Source organism: Pristiophorus japonicus, chromosome 10 (assembly GCF_044704955.1).
Source record: "Pristiophorus japonicus isolate sPriJap1 chromosome 10, sPriJap1.hap1, whole genome shotgun sequence".
In the NCBI taxonomy this organism is placed as follows: Eukaryota; Metazoa; Chordata; class Chondrichthyes; family Pristiophoridae; genus Pristiophorus; species Pristiophorus japonicus.
In genome coordinates, this window is record NC_091986.1 from 4,419,610 (window position 1) to 4,431,661 (window position 12,052).

Sequence of the window (12,052 nt, forward strand, 5' to 3'; positions counted from 1 at the left end):
AGTTGCAGGAGTAGGCCATTCGGCCCTTCGAGACTGCACCGCCATTCAATGAGTTCATGGCTGAACATGCAACTTCAGTACCCCATTCCTGCTTTCTCGCCATACCCCTTGATCCCCTTAGTAGTAAGGACTACATCTAACTCCTTTTTGAATATATTTAGTGAATTGGCCTCAACAACTTTCTGTGGTAGAGAATTCCACAGGTTCACCACTCTCTGGGTGAAGAAGTTTCTCCTCATCTCGGTCCTAAATGGCTTACCCCTTATCCTTAGACTGTGACCCCTGGTTCTGGACTTCCCCAACATTGGGATCATTCTTCCTGTATCTAATCTGTCAGAATTTTAAACGTTTCTCTGAGATCCCCTCTCATTCTTCTGAACTCCAGTGAATACAAGCCCAATTGATCCAGTCTTTCTTGATATGTCAGTCCCGCCATCCCGGAAATCAATCTGGTGAACCTTCGCTGCACTCCCTCAATAGCAAGAATGTCCTTCCTCAAGTTAGGAGACCAAAACTGTACACAATACTGCAGGTGTGGTCTGGGGTTTTGAGTATCGGAGCAGGGAGGTCTTACTGCAGTTGTACAGAGGCTTGGTGAGGCCTCACCTGGAATATTGTGTTGAGTTTTGGTCTCCTAACCTGAGGAAGGATATTCTTGCTATTGAGGGAGTGCAGCGAAGGTTCACCAGACTGATTCCTGGGATGGCAGGACTGACATATGAGGAGAGACTGGATCGACTGGGCCTTTATTCACTGGAGTTTAGAAGGATGAGAGGGGATCTCATAGAAACATATAAAATTCTGACGGGACTGGACAGATTAGATGCAGGAAGAATGTTCTCGATGTTTGGGAAGAGCAGAACCAGAGGATACAGACTAAGGATAAGGGGCAAGCTATTTAGGACTGAGATGAGGAGAAACTTCTTCAGAGAGTTGTTAACCTGTGCAATTCCCTAGCGCAGAGAGTTGTTGATGCCAGTTCATTGAATATATTCAAGAGGGAGTTAGATATGGCCCTTATGGTTAAAGGGATCAAGGGGTATGGAGAGAAAGCGGGAAAGGGGTACTGAGGTGAATGATCAGCCATGATCTTATTGAATGGTGGTGCAGGCTCGAAGGGCCAAATGGCCTACTCCTGCACCTATTTTCTATGTTTCTATAAAAGGGCCCTTCCTAGTGTGTCTTGCTGTATGGTATCATGTTTTGTTTCAAATCAGTCGTGGGAGCACCCTGCTTTAGAGCCTAACACAAGCTCGAGGAACAGCACCCCATCCTTCCATTCGGCACTTTACAACCTTCTGGACACAACACTGATTTCAATAACAGGTGTTGCCATTCACAGCTCCTCTTTACTCGTTTCATTACTCAGCTGTGGCACAGTGGGTAGCATCCTCACCTTGGAGCCAGAAGGTCGTGGATTCAAATCCCATTCCAGGAACTTGAGTACATAAATCTAGGCTGACACTCCCAGTGCTGAGGGAGTGCTGCACTGGAGTGTCATCTTTCGGTTGTGATGTTAAACCGAGGCCCCGTCTGTCGCCCTCTCAAGTGGATATAAAAGATCCCATGGCACTATTTCGAAGAAGAACAGGGTAGTTATCCTCGGTGTCCTGGCCAATATTTATCCCTCAATCAACATCACTAAAACAGATTATCTGATCATTATCACATTGCTGTGTGTGGAAGCTTGCTGTGCACAACTTTGCTGCCGCGTTTCCCACATTACAACAGTGACTACACTCCAAAAGTACTTCATTGACTGTAAAGTGCTTTGAGACGTCCGGTGGTCGTGAAAGGTGCTATATAAATGCAAGTCTTTCTTTCTATTACCACCTTGCACCATCATCCTTTTGTCATTTAATCACGAACGCTTTCCATCCTCCGACAGACTGCCTTCCTCCTCTCGCCCCTTTCCCTGCCTCTGTACTTGCTAAAAAACTGGAAAAACTCTGAACTTCTTCTAGATTTGACGACGGGTCATCGATCTGAAACGTGAACTCTGTTTCTCTCTCCACAGATGCTGCCTGACCCGCTGAGTATTTCCAGCATTTACTTTTTTAATTTCAGATTTCTAGCATCCACAGCATTTTGCTTTTTGTTCCTGTTGGGCTTTTTAAAAAAAAATTAAAACTCTTTTTCTCAGTAGTCGATCTTCTGCTGGATAGCAAACGTGTGTAGAGTACAGCAAAACCATCACTGTTGTGTATGCAACACCTTGTAACCAACATTCTACCGCCACCAGAGGGCGCATCTGTTGGGAGGCCTCTCATGCTGTGCCGGTACTCTGGAGTCAGAATAAAGAGACTAAGGTCACACTTACTCAAGTCTACAGTGCTCAGTCACATTGCTTTATTTGAGACATAACAATAACTAAATAGGTTACACCACCTGAAACAAATTTCAAGGCCCTCCATATCTGTCAAAGCTATAAAAGCTCCCTGTTAAGACCGCAATACTTCTCGCTATTGTGACTCTGGTAGAGGCACATGTCTTGAAATAATACTCCATCCGCAGCTACAGGTCATGGAATTCTTAGAGGGGTACATCTCGTCAACCCACGCCATCCATTTAATTGGCTATCTTCCTCGAATTACCAAGGATAAAGGCCTCATGCCAACCTCCAGCAAATCTGGTGCTAACATGGAGGATCCTTTGAATGCTGTCACGCACAATCTGGATGCGTAGTGTTATGACATGCAACATGGGTGCCATGCATTGCACACCATGTACCCAGCAACATGATTATAACGTCATCATCATCACCGTCATAGGTGGTCCTCTCGTATCACGGATGATTTCCTTCCACACCAAAAAAGGACGAGTTCACAGGTGTTTCAATGAAGGATCTAATATTCCGGATCCGAGCTACATCCTGAAGGGTGGAAGATGCCTGTGCATGGATTTTTTTAACTTGTGGTGGCTGGCCAAGGGCTTGACAGAGCTAGGTCTTGGTCCAGTGGCAAGGGTTAACCAAGACGCACTGGAGATCAGCTCTGCTACACGGACATAGTGCGCACACATATCGCACAGTGTGGGCTGGCCCGTGCTGCCCCTGGGCCCTCGGCCCCGAACTCACGCCTCCCCTGGGTTCCGATTACATTCCTCCACAATCTCTCACCGCTCCTTCGCCCCGACCTCGCCGCTCCTGCTGTATCTGCCCACGCTCCAATCACTGACCTGGACCTTGATGATGTCACTCTTTGCTGTTCCAGCTCGCGCTGCTCCCTGGAGTGGCCTCCATTCTGCTCCCGGACCACCGCTCCTTTTATGGCCCCGACCTGCCGCTGGTGTTCTCCCGCAGTGGCCCTATCACGCTACTGAAGTCTCCAGCCCGATTAAGAAGTGTCGGCTACCTGCCACATGCAAGCCCGGCAACACCCTGGCTGATGTTACACAGATCCCTAGTGGCTGCTTGGAGTGAGCCGGTGACATAAACATTGAAGGCTGGATTTGCGCTACGTGGCCGCCTCTGTTCACGCCCCCAGAGGGGCAGTAATGGCAGCAGCAATGGTTTCCAAGTGGGCAGCTAGCTCCCAGCCGGGAAATTAGTTGCTGGTTTTGCGCGGGCGCGGAGCAGCGCCGCCCCGGAGCGTCAAGCAGCGCCACTGGTTTCGACCGCGCTTCGATTTTTGTTAGACGCTGACCCTCTAGCACCCCGTCTGGAAAACCAGGCGCTCAGAGCTGTCCCAGCGGCGGTGACTGAAGTAAGTAATAAATGAGGTAAGTGTGATTGTTTTGTTTATTTTTATCTTTGCAAAGGTATAGGGAATTGTTATTGTGTTTTTTTCCCCAGGTAATCCTCTCTTCGGGCGCCCCGAGGCTGGCTGTTTAGCTTGGGATTCGCCGTTGCTCAGCTGGCCTAGCGCCCTAAGAGATGAGTGCAATGCCTCCCTTAGTGCTCCGCTCCACACGCGGGGCCCAGCTGCTGAATTTTGTAGCTACAGACGCAAACCATTTCCCGGCACTAGCTTTACCGCCCCGCCGCCATTACCGTCCCGAAATAACCAGAACCGAAAATCCAGCCCTGAGTGTGTCAGTCACTTACACAGCCCCAAGCAGAGCTATCTGGGCAGATCTTGCTGACATTGCTGGCACAGCACTCTTGCATTTTTGGCGAAGGGTACTCTTCCAGTACAGATCTCCTCACTAAGGTCTTCACAACATCTGTAAACTCTTTGGCGAGGGTGTAACATCATGTCTGGCACTGTCTCCTCAAATGCTGTCTCATTCTTCTTTCCTCCATCCTGCACCGCTGCTCATCCTCCTCCATTATAATTGTGTACAGGGTCATTTTCGTTGAGCATCCCATGCCTGCCACTTATAACGTCTTACTATGGCTGGGTAAAATATCCCTGCGACCTCATGGGCCCACTGGCTGTCAGATGCAAGTCCAGGAGAAATATATCCCAGTAAAAAGCACGAACAAATGAGTTAGTAATGACATAACACAGATGAATAAAGAAATAAGGGAAAAATTGAAACTAAAGAAAAGGGCATACACGAAGTAAATAGACAACAAAGGAGAGGATGACAAAAGGGAATACGAAAAGATTAGGAAAGAAGTTAAAAAAAAAACAATTAAGAAGGCAAAGAGAAACTATGAAATTCAATTATGAAGGAATATAAAAAGAAATAGTAAAGTATTCAACAGACTCATAAATAAGAAAAGAAAAATCAGGAAAGAGATCGGGCCACAAAGGAATCCACAAGCTAAACTCACAGGTAATAACAATGAAATGGCAGAAATATTAAAGAATAACCTTGCCTCGGTATTGGCCAGGGAGACTAACATGGTGTACATGACATTAGGAGAAGAGAAAAGATATAATGACATTTAAGATAGAAAGGTGAGGGGGGGGCGGAGATAATTGATAAATTAATTAACTTCGAGAGCATAAAAGCCCATGTCTAGATGGATTGGCTCCATGCATACTCAAAAGAAGCTCGGGAAGAGACTTTAGTATTTATATGAAAATTAATTAGAAAAGATAATAGTGACAGAAAGGGAGATAGAACAAGTCCAGGCAACTAGACCAATTAGCTCAATGTCAGTGGTATGACAGATAATGGAATCTTTGTCAAAGATGTAATGGAAAAACATCTAGAAACTGGAAATATAATTGAGTACTCAGCAAAATTTCAAAAGGGAAGGTCACGCTCGGCCAGCCTTATTGAATTCTTTGAAGTAACAGAAAGGGTAGATAAGGGCAATGCAGTAGATGGAGTATTTTTGGATTTTCAAATGGCCTTGGATAAAGGTATTGCATAGTAGACATGTGACTAAGGTGAGACAGCTGACAAGTAGCAGAATGATTAACATGCTGGCTACAAAACAGAAAAAAAGAGTCGGAATTAAATGCAATTACTCAGACCAGCAAAAGGGAAGTGGTGCTCCACAAGGATCATGCTGGGGCACTGCTGCTCACCATTTATGCAAACGAGTGGGAATCGGAAGTATCATTTCAAAACTTGCAGATGACACCAAATTAGGGCTGCATTTAATACTGTGACAAAATACAGAAATATATTAATAAACTTGCTAAATGGTCATATGTGTAATTGGCAAATTAACTTCAATATAGAGAAATTATGAGGTGGCACATTTTGGTTGGAATTTTCAGGAGACTCCATACTGCTTGGAAAATAAGTGTCTAAATGGGGTGGAGGAGCAGAGGGGTCTGGGGGTACTGCTACACACATCACTAAGGTTGCGACGCAGGTTAGTAAGGCCATTAGAAAAAGAACTAGGGTTCATTTCTAGAGGGGTAGAATTGAAAAGCAAAGTTATGTTCAACTTGTATAGAACCTTGGTTAGACCACACAGGAGTACTGAGAGCAGTTCTGGTCCCCATATTATAAAAAGGACTATAATTAAACCAGAGCTGAGAGGTTATATAATGATGAAAGATTGAACATTGATAGTATGCATGAAATGTAGAGGTCAAAGACCTGATTGATGGTGTAAGAACATAAGAAATAGGAGCAGGAGTCGGCCATATGGCCCCTTGAGCCTGCTCCGCCATTTAATAAGATCTGATCATGGACTCAGCTGCACTTCCCCATCCACTCCCCATAACCCCTTATCCCCTTATCATTTAAAAAACTGTCGCTTTCTGTCTTAAATTTGTTCAATGTCCCAGCTTCCACAGCTCTCTGAGGCAGCGAATTCCACAGATTTACAACCCTCTGAGAGAAGAAATTTCTCCTCATCTCAGTTTTAAATGGGCAGCCCCTTATTCTAAGATCGTGCCCTCTAGTTCTAGTCTCCCCCATCAGTGGAAACATCCTCTCTGCATGCACCTTGTCAAGCCGCCTCATAATCTTATACGTTTCAATAAGATCACTTGAATTCCAATGAGTAGAGGCCCAACCTACTCAACCCTTCCTCATAAGTCAACCCCCTCATCCCCAGAATCAACCTAGTGAACCTTCTCTGAACTGCCTCCAAAGCAAGTATATCCTTTCGTAAATATGGAAACCAAAACTGCAAACTGCATGCAGTATTCCAGGTGTGGCCTTACCAATACCTTATATAGCTGCAATAAGTCTTCCCTGCTTTTATACTCCATCCCCTTTGCAATAAAGGCCAAGATACCATTGGCCTTCCTGATCACTTGCTGTACCTGCATACTATCCTTTTGTGTTTCATGCACAAGTACCCCCAGGTCCCACTGCATTGCGGCACTTTGCAATCTTTCTCCCTTTAAATAATAACTTGCTCTTTGATTTTTTTCTGCCAAAGTGCATGACCTCACACTTTCCAACATTATACTCCATCTGTCAAATTTTTGCTCACTCACTTAGCCTGTCTATGTCCTTTTGCAGATTTTTTGTGTCCTCCTCACACATTGCTTTTCTTCCCATCTTTGTAGCGTCAGCAAACTTGGCTACGTTACACTCAGTCCCTTCTTCCAAGTTGTTAATATAGATTGTAAATAGTTGGGGTCCCATCACTGATCCCTGCGGCACCCCATTAGTTACTGGTTGCCAAACAGAGAATGAACCATTTATCCCGACTCTCTGTTCTCTGTTAGTTAGCCAATCCTCTATCCATGCTAATATATTACCCCCAACCCTGTGAACTTTTATCTTGTGCGGTAACCTTTTATGTGGCACCTTGTCAAATGCCTTCTGGAAGTCCAAATACACCACACCCACTGGTTCCCCTTTATCCACCCTGTTCGTTACATCCTCAAAGAACTCCAGCAAATTTGTCAAACATGACTTCCCCTTCATAAATCCATGCTGATTCTGCCTGACCGAATTTTGCTTTTCCAAATGTCCTGCTACTGCTTCTTTAATAATGGTCTCCAACATCTTCCCAACCACAGATGTTAGGCTAACTGGTCTATAGTTCCTGCTTTTTTAAATAGGGGCATTACATTTGCAGTTTTCCAATCTGCTGGGACCTCCCCAGAATCCAGCGAATCTTGGTAAATTACAATCAATGCACTGTATAGAATGTATAAAGAGTTGAGAGAGAAGACTGGTTTAGCAGAGACACTGGATTTGGAGTGTGTTTCTCAAGTAGAGAGCATACACTGGTTTTGTGAAGCGTGTGTCTCAGTAACTTTTACACTGGGTTTTGTGCAGTTTGAAGGTTTAAATAAAGAGCTGACCCTGCATTACTACACCGAGTGTGTGGGTAATCTGATGTTGAATGCAACAAAATGAAAAAGAGCAAAAAAGCAGCCCAACAGAAGGGTGAGAGGATGCTTGTGTGGAAGATAAACAGCAGCATGGACCTGTTGTGTCGAATTGTCTGTTTCTGTGCTTTAGATACTGTAATGCTATGTAAAGAAAAAAAGTGCTGCAAAATTTCTGTTCTGGCTTCAGTATTCAGCACTTTATGTTTCATCAGTCTTCAGACTCCAAACAAAATCATTTTCCTATCATTTGCTACTGGCAACAGGTACACCTCATGTAAATAATTCTTAATTTACCCCTGGTGCTTTACGAGTGTTATTTTTCAGAATGCCAACACTATAGATGCTCACTTAAAAGACCTCAGTGGAGAATTGGCAGGGAGGTTATGGAGAGGCTTCAATGGCGATCACAAAGTGCACCATCAGGTTGCAAACTCGATTGCTGCCATTAAGATGGTGGAAATTTGGGGAAAGTGGGTCCCACCCCAGAATGCGCCTCACAAAGGGCAGCTATACTGAAACAGCACCCTAGAAACGCCAAAAAATTCAGGGCCAAATTGTCAACAAAAAAAAAAATCAATGGAGGTGGGTAGGTCCCGTGGCACTCTCTTCAAAACTAAACCTTGTGCCTCCAAAAATTGTTTTCCCTTTCAGGCTTCCACATACCAAATGTGAAAGGATGTGCGTCAGCAGAAATTATAGGCCTGTGTGCAAATGCAGTTTACTTTGGTCTGATTTGCCTGCAGTTACTATGCTGAATGCCCCAGTTCCCCGGTTGCAATAGCACAGGAACAAGAGCGGGGACCGATAGCATTGATTCACTGACCAATGTACAAGCGGGAACCTTCCAAATTGGATGGAAATGGTGTGGAAGTGACACAACAACACCTTCCATGTCACATTCATCTGATGACACTGGCCACAGTCACCCTGTATTACTGTCGATGTGAATGGGTGGAGGGCTAGTAAGATTTATTCAACTGTTTTTAAATCATTTCTGGCCCATTTTCCAGTATTTTTTCTCTGTTGAGACTTAGATTCTTTGTGCCAATTGTTTCAGTTTTATTCCCACCGCCATTATTGCCTTTTCGGAATACGCCATCGAAATATTTTGGAAGAAGAAAATGAAGACCAATGAAAGGATGGCAAGCAGATGTAGCTGCAGGAGAGATTCCGTGCACAGTTCCCAGCATTGCCAGATCTGCATCTGCACAGCTCACCACATCTCCTTCCAGAATGTCCATGCGCTTGTGAACAAGGCCCTTGCCAACCATGAGCTTATTGTGGACAATTGCATTGACATCTTGGAGGGAGCTTTCATCTCAAAAACAACTGCTTGCATTTATATAGCGCCTTTAATGTGGTAAAAACATGCCAAGGTTTTTGACTGGGGCCAGAGGTTGAATTTGATCACTGTCCATGGCGGTCTGGGTAGGTATAGGCAGGTGGGAAGGTGTCATCATCCCCCAGCCAGGTTTCCATCAAATCACAACTTGGTCCATTCCCCTACTCCTCTGCCGCCGCCTTCTCCTTTGAACATCCGATCTTGTTCCAACCCTCTTGCCTCTCATTTAATATCCTTGTTCGCTACCGCTCACCCAAGTACCATGCCAAGTTTCTCGTTGAGATATCTTCACTGCTGTCCTCCCCCAGCCTCCACACCGAGCGACTTCTCATCCTCGTTGGTTTCAATCTCCATCTCAATTCATCATGCTCTCTCCTCTGAGTTCACTGCCCTCCAATTCTCCTACCATTTTCTCCCTCCATATTAATTCCCCTACCCATATTCACGACCACCCCCTCAACCATGCCATCTCACATTGCATTGCTACTTCCATTGTTGTAATGTATATGCTTCACGGGTTCTTTGCTTAAGAATTCATCGCAACACATTGCTATTAAGAACTAGTTGGTTTATTAGCAAAGGTTTAACAATTACACTACACATTACCAGTTCATCCACCAGGCTCACAACCACCTGCCTCATCGTAGAACCCCGAACCCAACTAGTTGAGCCTTGTGAACATCACGTGACTGGCTAAGCCACTCCCAACTCAACAGCTCCACAAACACGTGAGCACGCGCACATTACAATTGTGTCAGTCAAAAATGAAGCCATCTCTCATCACGCCCTTGTATCCTTTCCACCTCCTTACCCCACTTCTTTCTGTAACCGCCCCTGGAGAATACTCTCTCCCAATTCACATAACCAGATGTAGACACTGTTCTATATGTGGACTTGTATTTACTCTGTACAGCCACCAGAGTGCTCATCCCCTGGAGTCCCAAGGGATCCCATAATCCCTTGGGAACACAGGTATTTAAGAAGGCTTCACAGGTTGGAGAGGCACTCTGGAGACCTGCAATACAAGACTATGGTCACACTTTACTTTGAGCTCACAGTGTTCAGTCTGACTCTTTCTCCATACATAACAGACATGATTTATAAATGCTGCCAATGTGCACATGCCATACTTAACACAGCATTTTATTTTTGATGTACTTCTGAATTTTCTCTTTACTGTATGTTACAAATTGCTCTAACTTGATCCACTGCACGAAGGAGTTTCTCTTTGCATCCTTGTCATTATTCCATTTATATCTGCTGTGCAGCTTACGTTTGCTGGCTCTCTCCAGGTGGTATTGAAAATTAATAAATGAGCCATGTTTGACTAGCAAGTACTGTGCACTGAATCTAATTTGTCCAATAACTCCAAACTGCATATAATTAGTCCGACAGGAAATAGGCAAATACTGTCAGTCACACATTTTGTTTTAACAGGTTCTAGATTAGATATGTCAGGCTGAAATTTAATGGTGCAGGTGGGTTGGGGGGGCCGGGGGTGCGGGAGAGGGGGTCTCCGAGGTGGTGGGAAACCCACGGCAACGGGTTTCCCGTGGGCCCCACCGACATTAACAGCAGGGCTGAATTTACATGCGAGGCCTCTGCTTCTCACCCGCAGCCAGCCAGATTGCATGTCTCTCTGTCTGTGGGCGAGTAAAGCCTGGAGCATTGCGCTGCACAGAGGGAGGGAGGGGCCGTGTGGCGGGCTAGGGTTGGCCGGAGCAGCAAGGGGCGGGGCGAGTTCAGACCCACCATGATCGTGGACCGGGGCAGTGGGGGGTGACTCACCATGATCACAGGCCAGAGCAGCAGGGGTGGGGGTGGGGGGGGGGCGGAGGGGAGGGGGAAAGTGATATGCCGAAAATCAGGGGCAATGGGCCACGGAGTGGACCTCTCCACTACTTCTCTCGATTTCTCGACTGCCTGTGTTGTCAGACTATTTATCTGACATCCAATCTTGGAGGAGCCATACGCTTCTTCCAACTAACGCTTGCAAAGACCAAAGCTATCATTTTCGGCATCCACCACAAATTCCATACCCTTGCCATGGATCCCAGCCCCCATCCCGGCCACGGAACAGATTGCTCGCAGACTCAGCATTATATTCAACCCTAAGTTTTCCCAAAGACTGCCTACTTCCCCTTCTGTAACATCACCCCCCACCCCCTCCCATCGAACTCAGTTGATCTGCTGCTGAAACCCTCATCTACACCTTTTGTCACCTCCAGACCTAACTATTCAAAGGCTCTCCTGCTTGGCTTCCAGGCCTCCACCCTCTGTAAACATCAACTCATACAGAATTGTGCTGCCCATATCCTGCACTGCTCACCCATGACCCTTGTCCTTGCTGGCCTACACTAGATCCTGAACCCTCGGGGGCCGAAATTGTCCCTTTCTGTAAGGCCAGCGACCGCCTGAAAGCGACGGCCACGAGTCGGAGCGGACTGGCCGCCGAGTGGCCGTCATTTTGAATATTGCCCTCCCTCAGTTTTGGAGCGGTGTAAGGGATTGCCCCGCCCGTTTTGCTGCCACGCCGTGCACGCGCCGACCCCTGACTGACTGGCGGTGACCTCTTCCCGAAATTGCCCCGCGGGAAAGCGCCCGTTTCGAAAATTGCCCCGCGGAAGCTTTTGCTGTCGGTACCCTTTCCGTCGTTGGGCAGCGCGCCCGCCCTTAAAGGGGCGGACGGCGATTTCAGCCCTCTAATGTCTTAAATTTATCATCCTCATGTTTAGATAATGATCACTTAGACATCGAAGGCCATATCAGGGACACCCAACACGGTTTACAAAAAAGGTTCAGTGTTACCAAATTGGCTATTTTTTGAAGAAGTCAGCAGATAGTTGATGAGGGAAACCAGGTATATATTTTCGACCTGAACTTTCAGAAAGTTTTTGATATGGTACCACAAAAGAGACAAGATTGAATCTTATGGAATTAATGGTAATCTGCTCCGTTGGATTTAAAACCGTTGTTGAAAGTGATTGTAGATGGATTTGGATCTGCTTGGAGACGAGAGTCGTGCAGGGATCGACATTGGGTCCATTGCTATTTACTATTT

The 12,052-nt window shown here is 45.9% G+C and overlaps 1 protein-coding gene across 2 annotated transcripts in view; it reads right to left on the reverse strand.

Moving 5' to 3' along the window:
• The window catches only part of gpc5a (glypican 5a), a 1,129,174-nt gene that overhangs the window by 490,827 nt on the left and 626,295 nt on the right, over positions 1–12,052 (reverse strand). The gene's annotated exons all lie outside the window — the stretch shown is intronic.